Here is a 7850-nt window from a genome sequence, read left to right as displayed (position 1 = left end):
GGTTCCCGTTCTGTGGCTGTGTGACTTGCGGTTTTCTGCTGCACTTCGGGTGTTTGCGTGGTGCGACGTAGAGTTGGTGTGCTCCTTCTCTTTTCCCCGTGTCCGCCCCTCTCTGTCCTGTCCCCGGTGTGTGTTGGGGTTCCGTTCCCGTGGTGCTCTCGTGGGTTCTGTTGGTTGTGCACTGGGGCTGCTGTGTGGCCCTTTCTTTCGGGGGCTGTTGGTCGCTGAACGCCTCTGTCTTTGGGCGCTTCCTGCTCATCCCGCGCTGCTGGTTGCTCCTTTCCACAGAGAAGATTAGCATGGCCCCTGCGCAAGGATGACACGCAGATTCATGAAGTGTTCCATGTTTTAATAGTGGTGCCGGTCCTCCCGCTCCTGTTCCATTTTTGGCAGGTTGCCCTTGGCCTGTTTGGGTGGCGGTGGCTCCTGGTGTTGCCGGGGTTTGTACCTAGGGCCTCCTGCTTGTGCTGCTTGCTCTCTGCTGCTGCTCTGCGTCCCCACTTCGGCCCTTGTGTGTGGTCTACGGGGCTGGGGTTCTTGCCTGGTTGGGCTGTTCCTCGTCCTTGGCTTCCTGGGTGTTCCGGGTGGCTGGGATGGTGTGCTGGGGTGTGCGGTGATGCCGGTGTTTTGGTTCACCGTGTAGGCTGTCTTTTATGGCCTTGTCTCTCTTTCGGGGGCCTGGTCGCCGGTTTGGCTCTCTGCCTCTGCGGCATCCTGCTCCCTGGCTGCTGGGCTGGCGCTGCGCGTCCGCTGTCGTTTGCAGCGGGTCTGTGCCGCCTTGTCCCCTTGCCACTTTTCCCTCCGGGGCTTCTGTGTTGCTCCACTGGGTGTCTGTGGGCTTTCTTGCTAGCTGCCACTTTGCCTTTGTGGGTCGTGGCCTCCCTGGGTTGTGTGTCTGGGGTCGTGGTCCTCTCTTGTCCGCTTGGGCTTGCCCTCTCCTGCTCTCTTGGTCATGCCGGGGTCTGCCTGTTTTTTGGCTTTTCTGCGCAGTCCTGATGCTGGATGTTGTTGGGACCCGTGCTGTGGTCTGGCCTGGAGTGGGCTGAGTTCCTAGGTTGGATTCCCTCCCCGGGGGTCCTTGCCTGTGCGGCTGGCTCTGTTCCTCTGCTGCCGTCCGGTTCAGCTGGTTGTGGGCCGTGTTTGGCTGTGCCGTGGGTTATTTCTGCCTCTCTTCGGGGTTGCTCGCTCTGTCCGCTGGGGTACGGTGCCCCTTCCTTTCGGGGGTCTGTCCTCCCTGGAGTTCGGTGTTGCCATATGCTGGGGGGCTTCTTTGCTGTTGCTGCCTCCTTTTTGCATCTGTTTCTGGCTTCTTCCGTGCTGGTTGCTATTGTTTTTTGGTTGCTCATGGCTCTGGCACTGACGTTTCCTGGTTTCTGGGGTTCCTTGGTGTGGCCTTGTGTTCCTCTGCTGCTGCGGCGCTCCTGCTCGTTTCTGGGCTTGTATTTGGCTTCTTTCGGTGGGTCCTGGTCGCCCCTCCTATTGACTGTGGCGCTCCTACTCTCGCCTGGTCTCTGTGGTTCAGCTGGGTCAGAACAGGTTTTTTCTGCTTGTGGCTCCCTGGGGGTGCCTGTGGCGGTCGGCTTCTCCGACGGTTTGGGTTGGGTCCTCCTCTCCCTTTCCTTTTGCGTCCCCCCTGGGGTGTGTTTCCAGTGGCGGTTCGCGTTTTGGCTCTCTGGCATTCGTGTCTGGTTTGTTTGGGGCCTGGCTCTCTTTCGCTGGTGCTGTGTCCTTGACTTGGCTCTGGTTTCCCCTCTTTTGGTATGCAGGGGTTTCCAGTTTCTGCTGGTTTTGGGCGTCTGGTGGTCGCCTTTTTTCGGATGGGTATCCTTGTCTGTGCTCTCTCGGTGGATCCTGGCGGGGTGCTCTCTTGGTTTCGTGTCGTGTTCTGGTGGGTCCTCCTGAGCCTGCTCATGCCGGCGCTTTTTTCCTGGGTTTGGTTCACCTCTAGTTGGGTGTCCGTGTCTCTGCCTGGTTCCTGGGGTTCGGTTGGGTGCTGTTGAGCTTCGGTTCCCCATTGCTCCGGACTGGCTGACCACCCTCTTCTTTTTTCCTGGACTGAGGGTCCCTTGTCCGGCCCTGTGTGGGTCCGGGTTTTCGGGTCTTCTGGGTTGGCTCCTCGGGGTTGCCTCCTGTTGCTCCTGGTCTGCGGGTTTCCTTCTAGTTCTGAGTGTTCTCTGGCTGGGCCTCCTTGTCGTGCTCTCCCTCCTGACTCGTGGGTGTCCGGGTTCTTCTGCTGCTTGGCCCTCTGCTTCTCTGCTTCCTCGGGTTTCCGTTTTGGTGGTTTCCTGTGCTTGTTCTTTCTTCCGGCCTTCTGTTTGGTCCGGCGTTGGGTTGCTGGGGGTCTCGTTCGGCCTCCCTGCCTTTTCTTTGCCCTGGGCTCTACGTGGGCTTCTTCCAGGGTTGGTTGGGCCTGTGGGTCCTCCTGCCCTTGCGGGTTGCTGGGTTTCGGTCCTTGCTTCCTGGTTCCTTGTCCCTTGTTGCCCTCGTTTTTTGCTGTCTCTTGGCTCCTCTTCGGTATTATGTGGGGTCGGACCTGGTGGTTTTCCGGTCTGGGTGCTATGCGCCCTAGGGCTTTTTGTTCCGTGGCTCTGGCCCTTGCTGTGTGATTGGCCTGGGTGTTGGGTGCCTGTGCGGTCGTCCTCCTTCTTGGCTTCTGTTTTTTTCTGCCCTCTGTCTTGAGGTTCCGGTTCGGTTCCTGATTGCTTCTTCTGCTCCGCCTGTTCTGGGTTTTGGCCGCCCTGTTCGGTTGGCGGTTTTTCTTCCCTGTGGGGGCTTTGTCCTCCTGGGGTTTTTGGGTTTCTGTCTCCTTCCCGGTCCTTTTTGGGCTGGTTGGGGTCTGGTTCCTGTTCTGCTCACAGGCTCTTGCTGTGGTTCATCCCCGGCCTGGGCCTCCTCTGCGGGGTTCGTTGGCTTTCTTCTCTGTGCTTTCGTCTGGCCGGTTCGTTCGGTTTGGTGTGGTGGGACGCTTTCTGGCCTGGGCCTTCCTCCTTTTTTGTTGGTCTGGGTGCTTGGGGCTGCGCCTCGTTGCCTGGGCTGGCCTTCTTTCTTTGGCCTTCTCCGGGGGGGGTCGGGAATTGCTCGGTGTCTGTTCGGCTGCCGGGTCCTGTGTGCCTTCCTGGTGGTTCTGGGCTGGACGGGCTTGTCCGTCCTTGGCCGTGTCGTTTGGCCTGGTTGTCCTGTCTCCTGTTTCTCTGGATGGTGGCCTCATTTTTGTGGTCCTGGCCTTGTGTAGTTTTATGGGTTGTCTCCGGTCCTGGTTTGGTGCTGGCCGGTTGCTTCCTGCGGTCTCCCCTTGCCTCCTTCTTGGTGCTCCCTTGGGTTGCTGCGTTGGTGTGGTTTCCTGGGTGTGCTTTTGGTTTTGGAAGGCCGGTTTTTCTGCTTTGGTATTCTCCAATCTGTTAATGAAGGGGACGAGGACATAAGGGACCTGGGGGTAATGCTCTATTACTTACCAGTAATCTTCATTACTCCGGGTCCCGTTGTCCTCGTCCCCTTCTTACGCCCCTCCCTCCCTCCTGGGCGACCGGCCTTCCTGTCTGGGCTTGGTTGTACAGACGGGATGCTAGGTAAGTACTGCTTATGTACTCCCGGTGGGAGGGGCAGTATTAGTGACCCAGCATGCCTTCTGCTCTTTTTTTCTGTCGGGAGATAGTAATATCCAATCTGGGAAAGAAGGGGACGAGGACAACGGGACCCGGAGTAATGAAGATTACCGGTAAGTAATAGAGCATTTGTGAGCCCACGTACTGTTACGTCTATATGTAACACTGTAAATACATGCAGGGCAGTAGCTTGGTCAGTAAGATGGACGGGAGCTTCAGAATTTTCCAACAATCATAAAATGTTAAAATAAATTTTAAGACAAGCAGGGTGCATGACAGGGGCTTAAGGGACAGTGGAAAGTGAGAGGAATGCAGTTTGTTAGGGGTCCTAACTGAGAGAAACCACAATATTTTGTAAGATAAACTTTTTTGAAGACTCCAAAAACAGAGAGAGGGAGAGAGACTGTCCGTGTTTTTGTCTGCGTGCATGTAAATATTCTTGGTGAAATCCAACAGATACCTCACCATACTTGACTGAAAGCACCAGTACCCAGGTATTTACCCGAAAGTACAGTTATTAGGGGTGTGTACCACCCCAAACACCCCCCTGAAGCTATGTCCCTGACTAAACGTATACTCACACGTCTTTAGGAGGGAAAAGAATGCAAGGCAGGCCACCATGTTGAAATAACTTAAAATATGCTTGAATTCAAATCATGGGTGTAATTAAATTCCATTTCGTGGACCCACAAATATGACGAACTGTATGAAAAAAAATGTGTTGACTACAAGAAATTAATTGCATTTGTGAACACGTGGGGCCTGATCTACTAAGTGTTTGCATTGATGCAAAGTGATACAAAGTGGTGCAAACACTTGCAAGTGTATTTACTTTCCAGCACAAAAGGCATAGTGCGCTGTAAAGATGCCTTTTACACACCACTTTGCATCAAGAGGCCTTTACTAATGTGTAACTTGGGCAGATCAGCTCAAGCACCCAAAGTGTTTGGCGCAAAGCCTGATCTAAGGTAGCCAGAACAGGCTGTGCTTCAGAAAAGAACACCTCCTTGAATCAGCTGCTAACAAGGGGAAACGTTTTAATTGTCCAAACATTTCACTCATCACATGTGCTGCACTATACAGGACATGTAGAATATGTGCAAAGTGTAAGAATTTGTCTAGCCATGGGATATTGTACTGGAATGGTCGTCTTCCAGAAGGAATCCTATGCTAGACAGCACCCACCATCTCTGCAGCATGGTGCAAAGGTTGTGCTTGACGCAAGACAGTCTTGTTTCTGTGTATTATTAATAAATGTGTCTGTGTGCTGCATATTTCCCCTTGTGCAATGCAGCACAGCAACTTCGTTTGCTGTGCAGTTTGTGTTAAAAGCAATAACTCTGCCCCAGCATCGGATTGGCTGGGCAGGCAATCGGGCATTGCCCGAGGGTCCTAAGGCCAAGGCCAGCTAGTGGACCAGTTTTTCACATGGAGCTAGCCGCACATTTGCCTGCCGGCGGGCTGCTGCGGTCGTAGAGGGAAGATTGGAGCCCATTACAACTAAGTGCAGATAATGTCAGGCTCATTGTCTTATGCAGTAGGGCAATGAGCCTAACTGAGCAGGCACTGCATGTGGTGGGTCTCCTCAAGTCCCAGTCTCTCAGCATGACAGTGAGTGAGGCCACTGGGAGTGGCTGTGCTCTTTTTGAGCATCACAGCTAGCAGTAATGTTACCTGGGGGTGGGGTGAAAGGGGCTGTGCGGGGAGACAGATTACATAACTATAAAGGGACTCCTTTTCACCATTGAATGGGAAAAAAAACCAAGGCAAACAACCAACATGATCACAAAAAATGTTTTTGACAATACAAAACATTTTTTTTTTAAATATCACTGTTAAAAATGTTCATTCTGGGCCAAAATGACAAAGCGGAGGGAAAATAGACATGAAAGGACAGTAACAAAATAGATTGAGCAAGGAGAGCAATGTGGAGAGAGACAAAAGGAGAAGTGAGACAGCAGAGTGGAGAAGAATGACAAAAATGTGTGAAGAGGAAAAGGAAATCAAGTGAGGAAGAAAGGTAGATGAGGGAGGATAAGAGTGCTAGAGAGGCAGACAGATGGAGGGAGGGGAAGAGATTAGGGAAAAGAAGTGATGGAAGACATTGGAGAGAAGGGCAGACATTGTTAAAGATAGAGAGAAAGCTGGAAAGAGAAAATGGGAAAGACGGAGACAGGAAAGTAGTAGAGGATGTGGCGTAATAGACAGAGCTGACGATTTGGGAACTAGGTGTGAGTCTCAGCGCTGGCTCAACATACTGCGTTTTTAGGGCCCGATTCACAGAACTAACTTAAGACAAAATACTAAACTTACTACCATTTTGGTATTCATAGAAGGCACTTATTCATTTTGGTATTCACAGAAGGCACTTACTCATTTTGGTATTTACAGAAGGCACTTACTAATCAATGAGTAAGTGCCTTCTGTGAATACCAAAATGAGTAAATGGTAGTAAGTTTAGGATTTTGTCTTAAGTTAGTTCTGTGAATCGGGCCCCTAGTGTCCATGTAAAGCTCTCCAATACCATTGGGTAGAGCTTGCTTTTTATACAATTCCAAAAATAAAAGTGAATGGCAAAGGAAATGATGGAGAGGAGCAGAAGCCAGTAGAGGGTGTCAAACATTTTCTGGTCCATGAAAAAAAGAAGGATGGTTACTACGTCACATGCACTATCCTACGTCTCTCCCTCAGTCTAGGGCTTAGTTTAGGGGTTGCTGGCATTCCAGGAGGTAGTGCTAAATGTAGATTAACATCCACCAGTGGAATTTCCTTAATCAAACGGATGGAATGGTAAAGGAAATTCCACCTGTGGATTCTCCTTTGGTTTAAACCCTGCCTCCAGGCCCAGGAGGACTTTCCGTTACTTTCTGCAGCAAGGCAATAAAGGGGACACATAATAATATAACTTTAGCTATAGTACACATAAATTCAAGGGGCAGAGGGTTGTGAAAGAGACTGACAGGAGAGAACAGGAGAGGAGAAAAAGGGAAGGTTTGCAATACAGAGACATGGAATAAACCTTAAAGGAGAGATACAAAATGACAAGGGAATAAGGCCATAAGAGATATACAAATAACTGAAGAAATAGCCCACACGGGGACAAGAGTGGGAGAGAGAGAGAGATTTGTGGACAGAGAGAAATATAGGAAATGAGAGAGGGGAAATGTGAGAGAACGAAGCACATTGGTAGAATGAGAGACACCAAGGAGAGGAATAGAAGTAGACTATGAGAGAAAACGGAAGAACTAGGAGGGGGCAAAAAGTGATAGGGAGAACGAGAGAGCCCAGCACAGCAAGTGAGAACAGGGTATAGAGACAGAGTAAATGAAAGGCATTTGGGGTGAATTCCTGCAGCTTTTCCTGATTCAAATCAATTTTCTACTTAACATACAAAATATATCAAGTACGAAGTTGTATGCAATCCCCAAAGAGATGCTTGCAGAGAGGCTCCTGAGTGACAACCAAAAGAGGAAGACCTCTGGTTCCTAAAGTAGCTTTTTATGCAGACAGTAGTATGAAATTTGAATGGAAATGCGATTGCACTGAATTGAGTACTCTACGTGAACAAATTGGTGTTTGTTCATGAGGACGGCTAGACCGTAAGATGCCTCAACAAAGTTTCACAAGACCATCCTGGGGGTAAATAAATGCACTCGGCAAATGGACAAACCAATAGGGTAGCCATCTTAACGTGATGGCTTACGCTGGAGTGCTAACAAAACTGTAGCAAGAGATTGAGGCAGAAATATAATGCAAGCACTGTAAAGAAGTTGCAGTAATGCACCAAACAGCCAATAGCATGAGATGAGAGAACAGTGCTCTTCTGGGAGAAGCCACAGTGCATTTTATCTATTGCTACTGTATTGGCAAAAAATAAGTCTTGCAAGCAGTGGTCAAAGTGGGGGGGGGGAACCTGAGGGGCACAACGTGACAATACTGTTTTAATTGTAGGAAAATAGTTCCCATACTTTTTGGCAAAAGTCAACCGTCCTGGGACTGTTAATTCTGAGAGTTGAATGCTTCAGCTGAAGTTTCATTCAGGGACCCTCCTGTGCTGTGGAGAGGAGGGAGAAGAAAACAACTGACAAGGCTTCTTGCCAGGGTGCCCTCTTGCCTGAAAGAAGTGTAAATGTACACAACTGGTCAATCTGCAAATGTAAAGGGCGCGTGAAAGCTGGTAGTGGCTTTAATTGATGGGATAATTTGAGGCTTCCTGGTGACACCCATTTTTTCTTTTTGAGAGGTATT

At 50.3% G+C, this 7850-nt stretch overlaps 1 pseudogene; it reads left to right on the top strand.

Moving 5' to 3' along the window:
- Positions 1–280: 280 nt before the first annotated feature.
- LOC146822826 (U6 spliceosomal RNA) lies at positions 281–351 on the top strand (annotated as a pseudogene).
- Positions 352–7850: the final 7499 nt, after the last annotated feature.

Source organism: Triturus cristatus, chromosome 5_2 (genome assembly GCF_964204655.1).
Source record: "Triturus cristatus chromosome 5_2, aTriCri1.1, whole genome shotgun sequence".
Lineage (NCBI taxonomy): Eukaryota > Metazoa > Chordata > Amphibia > Caudata > Salamandridae > Triturus > Triturus cristatus.
The sequence above is the reverse complement of the archived record's forward strand: the minus strand, read 5'-3'. Positions and strand labels throughout refer to the sequence as shown.